The sequence below is a fragment of the Puma concolor genome, chromosome E2 (genome assembly GCF_028749965.1).
Source record: "Puma concolor isolate L17-30 chromosome E2, mPumCon1.1.hap2, whole genome shotgun sequence".
Classification (NCBI taxonomy): domain Eukaryota; kingdom Metazoa; phylum Chordata; class Mammalia; order Carnivora; family Felidae; genus Puma; species Puma concolor.
This window is the reverse complement of record NC_141681.1, coordinates 8,709,821-8,729,978: the sequence shown is the minus strand read 5'-3', so window position 1 is coordinate 8,729,978 and position 20,158 is coordinate 8,709,821. Positions and strand designations below refer to the sequence as shown.

General features: G+C 42.2%; 1 long non-coding RNA gene across 6 annotated transcripts in view; it reads right to left on the bottom strand.

Moving 5' to 3' along the window:
- The window catches only part of LOC147573352 (uncharacterized), an 802,611-nt gene that overhangs the window by 383,641 nt on the left and 398,812 nt on the right, over nucleotides 1-20,158 (bottom strand). The gene's annotated exons all lie outside the window — the stretch shown is intronic.

Below are 20,158 nucleotides of genomic sequence, written 5' to 3'. Positions count from 1 at the left end.
AATTGGGGGTGGAAATATGAATTGGTACAGCTCTTGTAGAGAGTAATTTGACAATATTTAACAAGATAACATGTGCCTTTAGCTTTTGACCCAGCAAGTTCAGTCCTAGGAATCTACCCTGAAGCTAGAACTCCAACAATAAGAGAACATACGCACACAAGTTTATTCACTGCAGCGGTCTGCGACTACAAACATTGGAAATAACTTTAAATGTCCATACATACAAGATGGTTGAATCAAGTCTGGCACATCCATACAGAACTGAGTACAATGTCTCGGTGAAAAATAACGAGGATGATTTCCACTAACTGAGAGGGGGTGATTTCCAGGAATTATTTTTAAGTGAAAAAAACTCAAAGTAGAAAGAATATCTGTAATATGCCACCTTCTGTGTAAGAAGGAAAAGAAAATGAGAAAGTATACATGTATTCTCCTAAATACCGGAAGGATAAATCATAACCCAATGACCTTGGTTATGTGTAGGGGTACATGAACAGGGTCAGGAAGAGTAGAAAGGTTGGAGGGGAGGGATCAGGAATGGGGGAGGTGCATATCTCTGAGGGCATCTTTTTGTAGAATAGGGACATTTGTAAGCATGTTAGCATTTCACATAAAAAAAATCAACAGGGATAATGAAAAAAAAACCCTAAAATGGAATACAAACAGTAACAGATGAACTAACTCTATATTGAATGAATAACATGCCCATACCGAAAGAGGAACAAAGAATAAGCCCAAATAACTTAAATACAGTATCTGGATGATATCCCTCAGACTAAAGACAAAAGTAGCTATACACAAATATTGACATGTAGTTAGTCAGTTTGTTCTTCACAGTAATATGGATTAGCAATTCTGAAACCACTCTTTGTGCATTCTAAGGTTGATGAAATAAGTAAATATATTGTGGATAATGGGATCACAGTTTTTCATGGTGAAAGAAGAGAGAAAGAAATGTAGAAAGGGGCCAGATCAACATGAACCCTGTGTGTTAGACTGGAGTTCGAGATATGGATGTGGAATCATAATTTATAATATAGGTGGATAAATAGATATAAATATAGGTAGAAAACGAGATATAGATGTGTAGGTTTATGGTCTGTTTCTGTGGGCATACATAAACACACGTATCATACTTCTGTTTTGTAGCTCTGTTCACTGAGAGGCAATGACGTCCCCATAACAAGGAGAGACTTGTTACCCAGATGATCATTATCCTCCCAAAGAATCCAGAAACCCTTGGAAAAATGGCTGATTCCGGAGATGGAACTAGAAAAGCCTAAGATGAGCTTGGAAGAGCTCGAGTCACAAAGTAAGGATGTGCCTGAAGAAATATAGAAACATATCAAAAGGACAGAGGGTGCAGCTTGAAGGGGCTCTCCCTGGCCAAAGTGGGGACGACTTGAGTATTAGAATAAATAGGGCTAGCCACAGATCATAACTCAGGGAATGATACAGGAACCCGCAAATACATACTGATAGAAGTAAATACATAAATATATGAATAATACATGGGAATGAATAATAGAGTGGATGGAAAGGGAGGACTTACAATTCCTTGTGATAGAAGGTGAGCTAACAAACGGAGAAAAAAATAAAGGAATTAGAAAATCACCACTGGGCAATCAGCATAGTAATCATCGATTCAGGCAAGATGCAACAATCAGGTTTACAGAAGTGGATCAAGGTTTGGCAAGAAACAGGATATTTATGGAATCACAAAGTACCTCCCACAGGATATTTATTAATGAAAGAGTACAGGATGATTTTACAGTGGAGAAACCCAGTGGACCCCACCTTAAGTGGTGGTAATGGGACGAACTGACATTGTCTGCCTCCTGATATCATGTTCTGCCCAAAATGCATTGACTGAATCAACCCAAATGGAGGGGCATTCTACAAAATCACTGGCCTGGACTCTTAAATATTTCAAGGTCATGAATGACACAGACCAAGGAATTGTTGCAGGTTGAAGCTTAAAGAGACATGACAATAAAATGCAATATTTTATCCTGGACCGATCGCAAAGCGGGAAATATGCGTGCGTGTGCACACACACACACATATTCGGATACATATAATCTTTTTGTGTAAAGGAAATCTTCAGTGAAATTAGCAAAATGTGAATAAGGTAAAAGTATCACATCAATGATATTAAATTCCTACTTTTGATATTTGCATTGTGGTTATGTGAGAATGCCCTTAATTTTAACAAACACATACCCACGTCTACAATGTATTCTCAGTAGCTCAGAAGGTATATGCCTACACATATGTACACATGCACGCACACACGCACATGTATAAATAGTTCAGAAATTCTATACAAGCAAATAATAAAGCAAATGCAGTAAAATTCTGACATTCAGAGAATCTATATGAAGCGTACATAAGAAATCCTGTAAGTTTTTGTACCTGTTTCAAAGCAACAAGTGAAAGAAAAAAGTGAGCCTATTACGTACATAAAGCAAACATCGTGAAGATAGCAATAACATGACCACAGTTTGGGAAAGACGATGGCTGATGATGGAGACCCAATAAAGGGCGGCAAGGGCACGATGATGTAAGAAATCCTCACCCCTACCCCTACTGCAACCATAATCCAAGAACATGCAGCTCGAGGAGTTCTGAGTATCAGCAAAAAAGCAGAAGGAGGCCAGACTCCTGTTCTGAAGGGGTGGCCTCATCGCTCCCAGTTGGGAGGGAAGAGGATGGACAGGTAGTGTTTTAAGGCCTCCACTAGGCAGTAGTTATGAAGGAATGTTCCAGCATGAAAACAAGGCTCTTCAGCCCAAAGCCAGACACTGGTTTTAGAGGATTACAGGTAAACTTTAATTTGAGTCGCTCAGTAACACAAAGCAGCCAGGATCAGGGCATTCTGAGCAGAGTGGAGCACAGAACTCACACAGGAGAAAGGTGTTCCCTCCAGGAGAAGGTCATGTGTCCACACATACAGCGATGTGTCCTATGTAGTTTAGCGGAAGAAAGCCATAATGTTTGAACTAAGGGAATGTGATCTGGTGGGACGTCAGGAAGTCCTGAATTCTAATTCCGGTTCTACCGCTTACTGGATTTCCCCTCCTTTCTGAACTTCTTTTTATTCATCTGTAAAATGATGATTAAAAAAAAAAATCCTGCCCACAGGGTTGCTTTGAAGATTCAAGGTCATCTGTTCAGTACATATTTATCAAGTGCTTATTATGTGCCAGACATCATTCTGGGGAGCATGACGTCACCAAGACCAAGTCCATACCTCTGTGAGGCGTATATAATAGGGATGTTCAAGCTCAGTGTGAGAAAGACCAGAAAGGCTGGGTGGCTGGAACCCAGTGAATGTGTGGGGGGAGCGGGAGAGCGCGGGCCGGCAGGGGCTGCAGGCTCTAGGAGCGGGGTAGGGAGTGTGGATATTATTTAAGAGCAGTGACAAGCTGTTGGAAGGCAATAAGCAAGGAAAAATCTGCTGTGATTTGCCTCCTGGCCGCTGTGTGCGGAAAGAAATGCAGGGGGGAGGGCAGAGAGGAACAGGGGTGCCAGTGGGAAACACGGTAGTACTTGCAACAGGAAAGAAGAGCTGGGGCTGGATGGACGAGGACGGAAACACTCAGGAAGGGCTTCCTTGAAGACTCAGAGTAAATAGTTTAGGCGAAATCGAGGCCAAAAGACAGGCTTGAGAGTAATAGGTGCATATTGATGTAAGCATTTAAATCCATTGGGTTAAAATAAATAAATAAAAGTCACCCTTAGCTCAAGGGTCATAAAGAAACCAGGCAGCTGGCTGGGGAGTGCACGGGCTGGGGTTTGTCAGGGCTTGGGAAGAACTTCACGCCTCTCGGGGAGCGCCGAGTGTGTTTCCGAAGTCCCTGCTGCCCGGCCCGATCAGAGGATGACCTGGAGTGATGGGTCAGGATCACTGGTTTAGCTCATTTTCTTCTCTTCATAAAATGGATCTGGAGATTGCATGAGAGACTCTCTCTTTGCCCTTTCAGGCACAGGACCACAGTCCTACTGACATGCAGATAGATTTAGAGTTCCACAATTGCGTTTGCGTTGGAGATGCCTGCGAACTTGCCCCCTGGCCCTGACAGAGACATTCTGTGGCCCAGGAAAACCACCGACAGTTATTAAAGCGATGAGGGAAAGAAAGGATGAGAGGGAAGAACCCAGTTGCCACCTGGTCTGTCTACCATGAAGCTGAAAGACCTGTTACCGCCACAACTAAAAGCCGGTCCCTGGCTCGGCCAGCAGTGGGCAAGTCAACCAGAGCTCTCCGTACAGAAATATCTCATCCATCAGGATTCATATAGCATGTAATCCACACCCATACAGCTTTCTTCTAAAGTCCACTGGACCAGGGGCACCTGGGGGGTAAGTCGGTTCAGCATGTGACTCTTGATCTCAACTCAGGTCACGATCTTATGGTTCCTGAGACTGAGCCCCCGCATCAGGCTCCACGCTGACAGTCTGGAGTCTCCTTGGGATTCTCTTTCTAGTTCCCCCTCACCTCCCCACATGTGTGCGCGCGTGTGCGTACGTGTTCTCTCTCTCAAATCAACATTAAAAAACAGATCTAAAGCCCACTGGACTAAAGTTGCAAACTGGCTAATTTTCGTGTGTTGGGCACCATTTGCACACAAATATAAAGGAGAATATGATAAAGAAGAAGACCTGAATAACTCTAATGCTCCAGATACAGACTTGTCCTTTGGGTTTAATTTTACAGTTTACCGTGTATTATATTCGATTACATCACACATTATATTCGTTATATATACACTATATACTGCTTTTACATGATATATTCATATATGGTCTACGCAAACATATATTCACTAATTTGTATATATGCACACCTTTCTATCAAGAAAAAAAAAACCAATGTCAATTACAGAAAGTTTTGAAAATTTATGTTAAGAGGGAAAAATGTTCCCTGAATCCTGATAACTAGCAGCAATTTTTTCGTGTTTGAGTCTTTCAAATTTCGATTTTTTTAATGTTCATTTATTTTTGAGAGAGAGAGAGGGAGAGTGTGAGTGGGGTAGGGGTAGGGAGAGAGAGGGGGAGAGAGAAGAGAGAGAGAAAGAGAGAGAGAGAGAGGATCTACAGCAGGTTCTGTGAGGACAGCAACGAGCTCGATGTGGGGCCTGAACTCACGAACCGTGAGATCATGACACAAGCCAAAGTCAGACACTTGTTAACCGAGCCACCCAGGTGCCCCTCCAATTTTGTTTTTTTTAATTTAAGACTGGGGCAAGCGTCTGTTGTTATTAATGTACCTTCCACCTGAAAGTTTAAAAGAGAAACCTTGTCTTCTGCTTTATTGTTTTACCTCATATTTTAACAGTAGCATTTTCCATGGTATTGAGGACTTTCCAAAAGCCTTTCTGACACCTGCAGTAACCAGAAAGTCTAATATTTATAAACAAAACCAAACCGCAAAGTTGGACTGAAAGGGTGCTTTTAGCATTCCTTTATTATATATAATAATTTTTCTCCTCATAAATATTTCTGTAGTTTCATACAGTGTCTTTAGCTCAAACCTAGAGAGTCAAAGGTCACAAGTCTTCCTAAGGTCTACTTGGGATCAGAAATCTCTTGATTTTCTGCCTTGAGACGGGAGCCCGGGTGTTAGTCCTTCTCTTCCTTCACCATCCCTGAATACTCATATTTTTAAGAAAGAGCTTTGCTAACTTCACTGGGGTAAAAGCTTTATTCCTTCGCTAGATAAATGTGTTTCCTTTATTGGGCTGCCTTTTAATTTGACTCTGTATTTATTTTTTACACAGCTCTTAAGAAGGAGTTATTGCTTTTTCATAGCCCCAGTCTGGGGGGTGCTAATTAATCTCTATCTCTTTACCTACAGCTTTTCTCTTATTTCAAAAAGCTAACTTACCCCTCGGTTTCAAGTCATAACCACCTCAGTGACGATGGTGACAGTGAGAAGAGACCTCTGAGCAGTGGGGCCAAATTTCTGGAGATTCCAGGACGTATCTCTAGGCGGGTCTCCCACTGACATCCCCCTCCCCAGGCCGTAGGGGCAGATTTGGGCTTGTGTGGTCTTTGAATGCTCTTGATCCGCCCTTATGTAATAAATATGACTCACGGGACTGTATGAGTCACCCAAACCCGCGCCTGGGGCACCTCCGCCAGGCCTGTGGAGCTTCCCACCTGCCTTGATCCCTGTCTGAATAGAGACAGCATGACTCAGCGCCGGGGAAGGGTGGTTCTCCACGACGGGCTGCTGTCCCCAGCCCCAGGAAGCTTCGGGCTTGTGGCGCGGCAGCTCAGAGGAAGGCCATGCTACCCACGTCAGCAGCGCCCCTCCGAGGGAGCCCCACACAGGAAGGGACAGCGCCTGGCCAGCCGGCCTCCACCACCCGGGGTACCGGTGTGGAGAGGAAACACGGGGCACCGTGTCCGTTCAGATCTTTAGTGAGCTCTGTCTTCCCTTGTGGCCTCATGTGCAATCAGAGGGCCATGGCTGGTGATAATACACTCGTGGTTGTTGGGCACTTACCACGTGCCGGGCCAGGATTGCACAGGGCACTTCACATCTGTTAACACAGTTAACCCTCACAACAAGACCGCGAGGTAAAGATTACCATCGTGCCCATGTGACAAATGTGGAAACTAAGGCCCAGCAGCGAGAAGGGATTTGCTCAAGTCCACACTGCTGGGTAAGAGGCAGATCTAGAATTTGAGTCCGGTCTCCAGAGCTTTCTCTCTCAACCACTAGACCAGTCTCCTTACCCTGTAACGTGCACGTGAGTTACCCCGGGGCTCTTGTTAAAACCAAGACTCTGATTCAGCAGGGTTGGGGTGGGGCCTGAGACTCTGCGTTCCCAACAAGCTTCCAGGTGAGGCAGGTACTACGGGTCCCTGGGCCATATTTTGAGTACTGAGGCTCTATATTATATTTTCATTATGCCCTGGGCTGGTCTTCAGTCGGAAAATATTGTCTTCACTCATCCCTTCACTTGTTTATCCACTCATTGTGCATCTGTACATTCAGCCAACACCCACTGAAGCACAGAGAATGTAAAAATGGGCATGTCTCCATGGCAGACATAGAGAAAATCAGTTCGACCGAGATGAAATCCACCCCCCCCACACACATACACACAGACACACACACACACACACACACACAAACATAATTGAACATCAGGTCTAAAACAGAAGAACGTTGTTCTGTAGCATGGCACGCAAAAGAAGCGAGGACTCTACCAGAGAATGAGGGAAAGCACCCCAAAGCATGGCAGGAGGAAGTCCAGGTAAGCCCGGCCAGGTGTGATGTGTTCATGGGCTGGAGAGGACCAGGATTCTAAGGAACGTAAGCCGTTCTCTGAATTTCTAGCCCATCACGAGTGGTAGGCAGAAAGGGAGAAGAGGCTCAAAGAACAGGCAAGGAGTGGATCTTCTCTGGGCCAGAGACTCATCCCTGTACCCCTTGGCTATATTTGTGCCTTTGTTTATCCTATCCTTTCCACTGAGGCTGTTCTCGGCGGAACGGCCCAAACAACTCATCCTAGCATCGGTCATTGCAAAGTCCGGTCCAGATTCCATACCTCCAGTCTCTCCCCAGTATTCTCGACCTTTGTGCGTGTGAGAAGGTACACTTCTCCACGGTAGCCCATTTAGCTCCTACTCTGTGCCAGACAACTTATTAAGACCTTTGTGTGCAACAGGTCATTTAGAATCCTCAACAACTCTGAAATACAGGATACATATTTTGTAAATGAGGAAACTGAAGCACTGAGTACTTAAGTTCTACAAGACCATCCAGCTGCAAAGCACAAAAGCTGTATTAGAAGGCAGGCAGTTTCTTAACTGCTAACCAGTAGGGTCCCATGGCCACTAAGCTTCTCTATCGCCATTATCCTGATTCGCCCTCTTGACTATAAGACAGCTTTGCAGAATGTAAGCATCCCCTAACTGCATTGGAAGAGCCTTGCAGGTAATGCCGTAGGAAGAAGAGGTTTATGAGTGGAGAACTAGGCTGGAGTGGCAGGAGGGGCCAGAAAGGAGCAAAGATTCCCAAGTTTACTGTGACTATACTTGACGCCTTTCCAGGGAAAGGCCTAATGGACCCAACACTGGGGACTGGGGCCTTGAGAGGTCCTAAGGATTTCGAAGTGGCTCATAAACAGAGACCGTCTCCGTGCTGCTACGAGGTGAGGCTGTCCACCCACGGCAAAGTGACAGGAAGGACCCTGAGTGCATTCCAGGCCCAGCAGGCAGGTCCAGTCTCCTGGCCATGGAAATGCCCAGAGGAGAGCCGTTCTGCTAGTAAAAGAAATCAAAGCCGTAGGACATTTTTTCTATTTTCTGGACAGCAAAGTCCCTGTCTCCCCAACACCTAGAAGGAACCACTAAGATTATTCTGCATATCTAAGGAGAACAAATCATATTATTGCTTCCCGAAAATAACACACTCTACAACAACATTCCTCCAAGTGTGATCCCCAAATACACAACATCAGTGTCACCTGGGAATTTATTAAAATGCAAATTCTGGGGCCCTACCCCAGGCCTACTGAGTCAGGAACTTGAGGGGTGAGGCCCAGCAGTATGCATTTTAACAAGGCTCCAGATGATTTTGATACAGGCTCAAGTTTGAGAACCAATGTTCCATTAATTAGGGAAGGGGCCCTGGGTCACCACTCGGAGGTTGCCACTTAGTACCTGGTACCCTGCTGCTAGCTATTTAGACTTTCTGAGCCTCAGTTTCTACACCCGTACCAAGGAATAATACATAACAATCATCTCAGAGTTCCTGGGGATTAACCACAGTAACCCAGGTACGGCATCTAGGATGATGCTTTATGTATGGCAGGCAGTAAAAATTAGTGCTGATTTTCATCTTGTTTGTTTGTTTATTTATGAGAGGGGGAGAGAGAGAGAGAGAGAGAGTGCAAACAGAGGAGAGGGGCAGAGAGAGAGAGAGAGAGAGAGAGATACAGAGAGCCAAGGTTTTATAATATGGAGGAGGGCTTGGAGAGGGGGAGGGATGCTTATTTGTAACTTTATGTTTGCTGCAGTTTGTAAAGCTTCTTGGCGGGAGGGCTCTGGGTGCCTCCAACAGCTTGTAAATTCTCCTTCAAACTCTTTGGAAATTCACTCCCTTAACAATATAATAAAGACAGCTAATTTGTAAATTATTTAAAAATAATATTAGGCAAGAAATAAAATACGGAAATGCATTAGCGTCTGTAAGGAACTCAGAACACGGCACGACTGGAGGTGCAAACAGTATATGGGCCTTAATGCAATAGTCTAGAAATTCTGATTTTTATTCTGTAGGGGTTGGGCATATTTTTTCCATGGTTGTGAATCTCTTTCCATGTCTAGTTTTTTTTTATTATTATTATTGAAATATCAAAACACTCTGACACAGAACAGTATAATGAACCACCATGTAGCCATGATCCATCTTTAACAAATATCCACACATGGCAAATCTCCTCTTCCCGTTGGAACTCTTTGCCGGGTTATTTTAAAGCAAATTTTAGGGACTCATCATTTTCCCCAGTTTTGCTGAGAAATAATCGACAGACAGAAGTTTAGGGCATGCAGCACCATGATTCACTTCTACATATTGTGCCATGATTAGCACAATATCCGTCCTTTCCACATAGATACAATTAAAAAAAAGAAGTGTTTTCCTTGTGATGAATAGGTATTCGTCACAACTGTAAATGTTTCAGGATGAATATATATATAATAGTATACTATTATAAATATATAAATGTATATATTTATATATTTATTATATATATATATATATATATATATATATATATATATATATATATATATTTCCAAACATAACTACATACTTCCAGCGTCACACTGATACTCTAGTCCAAAGCTTGAGAATCTCTTTTAGAAAACAGGCTTGGGGCGCCTGGGTGGCGCAGTCGGTTAAGCGTCCGACTTCAGCCAGGTCACGATCTCTCGGTCCGGGAGTTCGAGCCCCGCGTCGGGCTCTGGGCTGATGGCTCAGAGCCTGGAGCCTGTTTCCGATTCTGTGTCTCCCTCTCTCTCTGCCCCTCCCCCGTTCATGCTCTCTCTCTGTCCCAAAAATAAATAAACGTTGAAAAAAAAAATTAAAAAAAAAAAAAAAGAAAACAGGCTTGGGGTGGAGGGACTAATAAATAGTAGGACATGATAAGGACCTGAGGATGGGGTCTCCTCTGAAGCAGAAATGAAGGAACGTTCCCTAGACACTCACTATGGCAAAGGGATCTTTCATTTTACCTGGTTAGTCCTCTCACGTTTATGGCACATAATCCAGAGCAGCCCTGGGGGGGCGAGGGGGCTCTGCTCGTGGTGAGGACAGAGTAACCCACAGTAAACAAACCTCTCCCCAAGAACGACTAGAAAACCTAAATACCATTAAAGAGCTATCAAGGGAGCCAAAACAACAGGGGCCAAAACCTGAGAAAAGAGAGACTCGCTGAAGCTAGCACAGCAGTCTATACCCCATGTTCCTTTGGGGCGTTTACCAATTTGTAACAATCCTGGACAGACAGAGTGAGAAGCCAAGTAGTGACAGATTCTAAGGAGCAAAAAAAACTGAACAGGGTTTTTGACAGTCTTATGGTGTGAGCGAGAGAGAAAGTGAAGATTAGGCTTCTAAGGTAGCCAGCACTTGAGGGGCCAGAATCTTGCAAGGGGAGGCAGAGAGGAAAAGCCTAAAGGTCTGAGCTCTGACTCTCCAGGAGGCATTCACCAATTCCTAAACTAGAGAGGCCAAGAAATAGCAGGCAGTCAGCTAAAGAGACTCACGGAGATTTCAGGTATTTTGTGGTCCTGGGGAGATGAAATTTGGAGTTCAGATTCCAACAGAGAGGCTGAACAGAGGTAACTTACCACCAGACTCTCGGTCAGGACTCTGAGGAAACTATACTCTCTATATAGTGCAAAGAGGAAACAGACCAGATCTTTCCCAGGCTGAATCCTAAGCTTGGAACAGCTCGGTCCTACTCTAACTGCCTACCAGAAGCTGAAGGCTCATCTAGACCTCCTATAATTTTTCATACACAATGTCTATGTCTAGTGCTCGAAAAAGAAATTATGAGAGCTAACAAGAGATAGGACCAAAAAAATGAGTGGAAAAAATGAGCAAAAGTAACAGAATAAAGACAAAGTAAACACTGAAGTTGTCAGATTTTCAAAAAATGTTTATATATTTTTGAGAGAGCAAGAAAGAACACGAGTGGGGTAGGGGCAGAGAGAGAGAGAGAGAGAGAGGGAGAGAGAGAAAGAGAGAATCCCAAGCAGGCTCCATGCTGTAAACACAGAGCCCAATGCGACGTTCGATCTCAGGAACTGCGAGATCATGACCTGAGTAGAAATCAAGAGTTGGACACCCAACCGACCGAGCCACCCAGGTACCCCGAAGTTGCCAATTTTTTAAGATCACCATGACAGATAGAAACTTTCACAGGAGAACAAAATATTTTATAAAGAATACAATGGAAATGGTAAAAGTGAAAAATACAGTTGCTGAAATTAAGAACTCAGGAAATGAGTTTACCAACAGTTTAGACACAGAGGAAGAAGGTAACTGGAAGAAACCAGAAGTTAGCGAAAACAATCTGGGATGAAACGTGGAGATTATAAAGGATGAAAACTACATCAAGAGTGTAAGAGAACTATGAGGCAGGGGAAATAGGTTTAATATATGTGCAATTGGAAACCAAAAGGGAAGGGGAAGACAGGAAGATGAAGAAGGAATACAGAAGAGACAAGAGCTAGGAATTTTCCAGAAGTGATGAAAGACTTCAAGCCATTTTATATATATTTATTATATAACCAACCAAAGGAAGATAAATATAAAGGAAATTACACCTCTGCATATAAGAGCAAAACTATTTTAAAAATCCAAATATAAACAGACCTCAGCAACTAATCCAGCAGCACATTAACAGGATTATACGCCATGACCAAGTGGATTCATCCCAAGAATGCAAGGGTGGTTTCACAATAAAAATCAAATAATGTAACACGCTTTATTTATAGAATAAGGACAAAAAACGTCCATGATCATCACAGTTGATACAGAAGAGGTATTTGACAAAATCAAACACCCATTCATTATAAAAATTCTCAACAACCTGACAAGTGAAATGAATTCCTTCAACCTAAGAGAGGGCACCCATGACAAAGTCACAGCTAGTGACTCACCAATAAGAGAGTTAAAGCTTCCCCTCTAAGACCAGGAACAACACAAGGACATCTGTGGTCACCACTTCTATTCAACATTGTACTGGAAATTATAACGAGGGCAGACAGACAAGAAAAGGAAAAGGAAACCAAATGAGAAAGGAAGATGTAGAACTGTCTCTATTTGCAGGTAAGATCGTCTTATATATAGAAAATCCTGAAAAGCCACAAAGAAACTGTCAGAACAAATTCAGCAAAATGGCAAATTTAACAAAATCTATGTAAAGAATCAGTTATGCTCTTACATGCTAGCAAGAAGCAATCCAACAATGAAATTATTAAGAAAACTATTTCATTTACGATATCAAAAAAGATGAAGAAAAAATCTTAAAAGCTTGCAGACAAAAAGAGACATTATCTTCAGTGCAAAGGCAGTAAAATGGCCGACTTCTCAACTAAGAAGACAGAATCTTAAAAGACTGTGGAATGACACTTGTAAAAAAAAGAGCAAGAAAATAATGACTAACCATGAATCCTTTTCCAAGCAAGAATATCTTTAAAAGATGAAGTAAAAAACAAAAGACATTTCTGGAAAACACAAACCAAGAAAATTCACCTCCAACAGAACAACTGCCAGGAGTGTTTCAGGTTCGAGAACCACAAACCTAGATGGAGGATCAGAGAAGCACAGAGGAGTGAAAACCAGTGAAAAGGGTGAGTACAGAGATCATTCTCAAGTAATATTAACTGTATAAAATGAGAGTAATGGCTTGTGTCAATTAACATAAATGACAGCAATAACACATCATTTGTGAGGGAATAAATGGAGCTAAAGTGTCCTAACTTCTTCGTGCTTTCTGGGAATTGATAAATCTACTTATTTATATTAGACTCTAATCAGTAAATGATGTATGGCTTAATCTCTTATGTGATAACTAAAGTAAAAATAAAGTAATGTATAACTAACAAGCCTATGGGAATGGATAATTAAGAAACGTTTGATTAATCCAAAGGAAGGAAAGAAAGAAAAAAAGAGCATAAGCAGGTAAGAGGAATGAAAAACCAATAGCAGAAAGGCAAATTAAAACTCGAATAGACATGTAAAGTAATTACATGTCAGTAATTACATTAAATATAAATAGAAGGGATTTTCAAGCAACCAAATTAAAATATAAAAATTGTAAAAGCGGAAAAACGTTTCATGCTATCTATAAGAGGTACATCTACAGTATGAGGATCGTCAAATATTTAAAGTAAAAGGATGAAAAATATGTTGCCATTAAATTTCTCCAATTGACCTACAGATTCAATGCAATCCTAATCAAAATCCCAACAGAGATTATAGAGATTGACAAGCTGACTCTGTAACTTATATCGAAATGAAAAGGGCCCAAAACAGCCAGAACAATCCTAAAAAAGAAGTTAAAAAATTTACTCTATGAGACATCAAGACTAATCCTAAACATATAGCAATTAAAAACATATAGTAATTATTGATACAAGGATAGGCAAATGGATCAATGAAATGTAGCAGTCAGAAACAGATTCAAATATATATGGTCACTTAATTTATTATATGAATATTATATCAAACAATAGCAGTGGAGTGGGACAAATTATAGTTTGTTAATAAATGACAAATGTGTGGGGTGCCTTAGTGGTTCAGTTGGTTAAATGGCCAAATTCAGCTTAGGTCATGATCTCCTGGTTCATGAGTTCAAGCCCCACATCAGATTCTCAGCTGTCAGCACAGAGCCCACTTCAGATCTTCTGTCCTCCTCCCTCTCTGCCCCTCCCCCATTTGCTCCCTCTCTCTCTCTCTCCCTCTCAAAAATAAAAAATAAAAATTTATAAATAAATAGCACAGGATCAATTGAGAGAGTCAAATTTTGACTCCTACCTCACACCATATATAAATGTCAATTGCAGGTATATTGTCAACCCACACATTAAAAAAAAAAAAAAACAAAAAAAAACAGGTGAGTTTCTAGAATATAATAAAAAGTATACCTTCATGATCTTAAGATAAGAAAATAGTAAACTGGACTCACATACCATTAACCTTAGAGAAAATAATTGATAAATTGGCTTTCTTTACAATAAAGAATGTCTACTCATCCAAAGACATCATTAACCTAGTGAAAGGATAAGGCATGAGGTGGCATTATAGCATATAGATACATAGATGAAGTTGGAGATAGATAGGTAGTTACGTAGATAGATGATAGATATATACCATCAAAGAGCTTTTACACAGAATATATCATGAAATTCTATAAATCAATAAAAGACTGACAACACAATAGAAAAGTGGGCAAAAGATTTGAACAGGCATTTCACAAGGATAACCAAATGGATAATATGCATATGAAAAGATGTTCAATTCCATTAGTCATCAGAGAAATGCAAACTGAAACCACAATGATATACCACTACATACCAACCAGACTGGCTAAAACAAACAAACAAAAAATGTAACGGACAGTGTCAAAGTCTGCAAAGATGTCATGCAAATAGAACTCGCTGTACCGCTCAAGGGAAAGTTAATACAACCACTTTGGGAAACCGGCAGTGTCTCCACAAGCCAAACACCTGTCACTTCTATAAAGGAGCAATTCTGCTCCTGTTTATAAGCCCAAGAGACAGCAATGAAAGAGTCAATGGGATCATTACATAAAAGCCAACCCTGGAAAAACTCTAAGAGTCTATCAAGCATAGAACAAATATATCATGGTCGATGCTTTCAAATTAATCACAGAAAATAGTGAAATCAATTTCTGCTATACCTATCAGTAGAGCTGATTTTCAAATACTGAGCAAAAAAAAAAAAAAAAGTAAATAGGAAAAAGTACATCCTATATAATATCAGATAAGTTTTAAAAACAGGCAAACTAATCTATGATGCGAGAAATCAGGACTGTGGTGACATTTGGGTAGGAGTGGGTACTGGTCACTAACAGGGACATAGGAGGCTTCTAGGGAGCTAACAACTGTCTATTTTCTGATCTGAGTTATGGGCCACGTGGTTATATTCTTTTGTTTAAAAGTCTTTGAGCTGTGCATGTATGATCTGTGTACTTTTCAGGATATATGCTATACTTCAATAATACATTTTTTATATGGCTCTGAGGTGCCACTGATACGTATCTGGAGAACTTGCATAAAATAAAAAAGATGTGAAAAATGATTCTGGATGTGTCCACGTGTGTCTGGTGAGCTTACTGTGAGTTCTAAAATTCTGCTCATCCCCTCTAGGTAGAAGGTGGTATGTGTCTGGTTCTAATGGGCTATCAAAGCTGGGAGGGTGTAACCACTCTGTGATAGGTCAGTGGCCCCATGCTCAAAGAGTCCTAGGGCCGAGACATGGTCCATCATTGTCAAGAGCCCTGGGATGTCACACATTTAGCCTTCCCTTTTGCTAAGTGACTCATAGTTTGGAGACGGAAACTCTCAGATGCAAGCTTGAGTCTGGGCCAAAGGTAATCACAGCTACAGGAAACAAATAGTTACAGGAAATTAAATTCACTTTATCCCCGTAAGTTTCAAGTTGGTAAAAGGTATTAAAAGGGTAACCAAGGCAGACAAGGCAATGGCCAGAAAGACAACAAGAGGAGAGCGGAAAGAGCCTTGCACAGAGACCTGGGGTCAAAGTCTGGCATTGTGGGGAGAGAATAATAGTGACAAGGATGGTCACAATAACAATGCGGAGAGAAGAGCTACTGTTTAGCACACCCCATCTGTGGGACAGGACTTGGCAGTAAAATATCTTAATTTTCTTACAGGATTCTCATATTTCCCGCCCCGAGGTAGTGTTGTCACACCTAGAGATGAAAAAATGGAAGCATGCTTGAGGAATGCTCATTTACATCATGGGATTCCCCTATGCCAGCTGGAGTCAGAGAAATGAAAAGAAAGGAACGTGGTTTGTAGATGTGCTATGCCTGGAGTGTGCCAACTATGGTAGAATTTCTGGGGAGACCTCAAAAATGCCAGGAAGGATGCTGATACCAAACTAGAGCGAAGCTTCTCAACCTCAGCACTAGCTGACTTTTGGGGCCAGATAATTCCTTGTTGCAGGGCTGGCCTGCACAGTGGAGGATGTTCGGCAGCACCCCTGATCTCTACCCACCAGATGCCAGTAGTACATCCACCCCTCATCCCCCAGTGGTGACAACCAAAAATGTCTCCAGACATTACCAAACATCCTCTGAAGGGCAAAATCAACCCTGGTTGGAAACTGTTGCTCTAGAGGAAGGGAAAAGATTGAGCGCGTGAATAGAGGGAGAAGCTTGGAGGTTTCAGGGAAATTTAAGTTTCACAAAGAATGAGAGATTACGAGTCGCATCCAGCTGGGAAGCTACACAGTGGAGATGGGCTGAGATGTTTCGAGCAGAGATATCTCTTAAGATAAGGGGCTGGGCGCTGAGGCACTTAGAAAGATGATGAGCTGTGAATGGAAATCTCTAGAGCTTCTCTCTGTGTTCTGGTTGGACGTGGGGTAGTTATAGCCTGACGCGAAAAGTAGCATCTGGACTTCGTACACAAAGAACTTTGTTTTCTCCATTTCCAGAGGGGCCAAGAGATCATCTCTCATCTCATCCCAGCATTCTTGGAATGACGAATGGAGAAGGGGAAGGGAACCACTTTTAAGGAATCCGTATTGTCTCTAGCCCAGAAACTTCATGGCTGCACATTCTGGTAATTGAGATTCATACACCAGTGGTGTCCTCACGACTGAGGAAGTTTGCTGGGTCAAGGGGCCTGGGCACGAGAACAATACTGAACATGGACTCCTGGACACAGTAGTAATGTCTAAGGCTTGGAGTGAGGGCTCGTAAAGGCACACCATGGTCACTGGAAGAATCTACTTCTCCACACAAAGTGGGGAACGAGTCAAAATTGACTAGTGATATCAGTCACGGGAAAGTTAATGGAGTCGAAGCATGGAAGCACAGTGCATAGGATCTCCCAGCCTGGAATTTATGATTCTTTAGACTATATACCGGGACAACTTTGGTTGATTACACAAATGAGTGAATGAGTGAATGAATGAATGAATGAGGAACTCGTACGTTTATTGTCGTCAAAGAACCAGCTGGAATATGCCGAACTACTATTTCTTGTGTACGTACATGTAATTTCAACAGTTTATTTTTGGAACTGTGTGGGTGTATAGTAAATAAGTTAATAATCCATTCATTTTTTTCCCTTTCTACTGAGTTTAAAATGAGTGTTAGATCATGTGACAGGTCACAGGTAAATATTTATGTGGAATTCATGGCTTCCTGTTGGACAGAAGATAAACAAGTATACAGATATGTCCGTGGATAATTAGAAAAGTCTGGGACAAGTGCTCTGAAGAAATAGAACAGGACACCGTAAGAATGGGTGATGATGATGAAGAAGGAGTAGGATAGCCTCGTGAACAGTAGGGGAGGAAGAACAGCCTGGATGACATCTCTGTGGTGGTCACGGCACGAAGGCAGGGTGAGTGAGAGTGGGCCGGGTGTGCTTGCAGAGGGCCAGGAACAAGCGGGCGCAGGGCTCTGCAGTTCCTGGCTTGAGGTGGTGGGGAATGGACGATAGGTTCCCCAAAGTCAGGGACCAAGGGCATTCTGTCAACTCCTCCAACCCCAGACATAATACAGCTCCTGTGATATATTAGGTGCCCTGTGCATATGTGAGGAGTGGAAATGAATGCATGAATAAGAAGAAAGGCGCTTAGATTTACTGAATGTCTACTATGCTGGGTCTAGAATGGACAAAAAAGATGTGGTATATCTAGGTACACAATGGAGTATTACTCGGCAAGCAAAAGCAATGAAATCTCGCCATTTGCAACTACATGGATGGAACCAGAGGGTATTATGCTAAGCGAAATCAGTCAGAGAAAGACGAATATCATATTACTTCATTCATATGTGGAATTTAAGATACAAAACAGATGAACATAAGGGAAGCAAAAATGATATAAAAACAGGGAGAGAGACAAACCATTAGAGACTCTTAAATACAGAAAACAAACTGAAGGTTGCCAGAGGGGCTCGTAGGTGGGGGGATGAGCTAAATGGGCAAGAGACATTAAGGAGGATACTTGTCAGGATAAACAAGCACTAGAAACACTAAATTCTATTCCTGAAGTCATTATTATACTATATGTTAACTAACTTGGATTTAAATTTTTAAAAAATAAACAAATAAATCAAATTGATTTTTAATTGCAAAAAAAAAAAAACAAAAAAACAGAAAAACAAAAAAAACAAAAACCTTATCTAACTTCCCAATTACCCGGAGAAAGATAAAAGATATTACAGTCACCATACAAGAGAAGCAGCCGAATACCCAGAGAGACTAAGGAAATGCTCCAAAGTCAGGAGCAGAGCTGGGATTCACATCCAGGCTCTGAGTTTGATTCTCTCCCCTTTCTCATCACGCAATAATAATATACTCGGAATCAGAAGATCAGAGGAATCTGCCCCCACTATGGGGGATTTGCCCCCTAGCATACTGCTTGCTTCCCTCACACCTGGTTTTCTCATCTGGAAAATGGGGGATCATCCCTGACCTTCCTGTCTCACTGGGTTAGCTTCAAGAGCAAAAAAGGACAATGGATGAGAAAGCTTCTTGACTTAACAGTAATCCTTAAAATTTGTTCAGGCTTTGTAGTTGGCTGTGATGTCATTCAGGTCAGTTTTGTTTTCAATATGCCAGGAGGTGAACAAAATCTGCAAAGGTTTTCCATCTCTTGGAAAACGGTTCTACTTCTACTTGAGTTTTGAAAGTCTACGGTGATCCAAAGTGCAGTGACTCCTTTGGCAAGCTGTACCGTACTCAGGGAAGCTCCTAATTCAGACACAAAACCCAGCTTCAGACAACAATTCAGATCTCGTCTGAGTCTCTGGCACATTTCAGGTGACGAAGAGACTGCTTTCCACAGAAGGCAGAAAAGGTGGGCTTTCCTCTGCAGTTGGAACCCATGACAAATCCCAGCCAAATATCTGGAAACAGGTTCATGGTGAGGAAGACAGAGTGAATCTCGATGCACGCAAACCCCAAATAGTTTCACCAGCTGCCTTCAGTTACTCACCTCTATTCAGCCACCCAAACACTGGTGAGAACCTGGTCTCGGAAAGGTGTGTGGTTTCTCTGGCTGCATGAACAAGGCCCAAACCGGCACATCTGAGACTAGTCATGTCCACTGGAAGAACGTCTTTTCCGTGGTGATAATCGTTCCTCCTGGCTTCGTTTAACACTTTTCATGGCTGAAGAGAAAAGGAGGGCTGGCAACTGCTTTCCAATAATCCAGAGACTCGGGGTAGAATTAGAAGGCAGAGCATGACATAATAGCCAGAGGGGAGGATTTGGGCCAGTTACTTTCAAACTTTAGTGGATATTACCATGGAGCTTGTTCGTATGAACCTTTCTCAGCCCCGGCCCTGGAGATTCTGATTTGCCTGCATCAGGCAGTTGCAAAATCCCACTTGGAGAAAGAAACACTCCTTGAAAATATTTCCTACTCACTGCCTGCTTCCAGTTTGTTTCTGCTTTACGAGAGACTTAATCACCTTGCCAGCCTACTTAGAGAGATTCTAACCGAAGGGTACCCGGAAGACAAGGGGTTGAACTGACACCGTCAATGTCCAGCACAACCACCCGGGTGCAGGTGTGGTTGAAGCTCTTTTCTCCATGTCTACTTCCTCAGTTCTTACGCGGTCATCCTTCTCTTCTTATAAATCATTTTCTTTATTATCCTGGAGCAGAAGCAACTGTCAGGGCACATGCTTTTCCTTCTTCTTCTCATGCTTTAAACCCTACTACCGTTCCAAAAAGCTACTACTGCATAAAGGAATCGTCTCTGCGAGGATCCCTTTCTATGAGGGCACCTGTTTCCTGGCCTGTCAAACACGGCCACGGGGGCAGGGACTGATTCCACCAGAAAGTCTATGTTTCGGGTATGCCTCTTTTGCCAGACATGCAGAGGTTCTTTGAA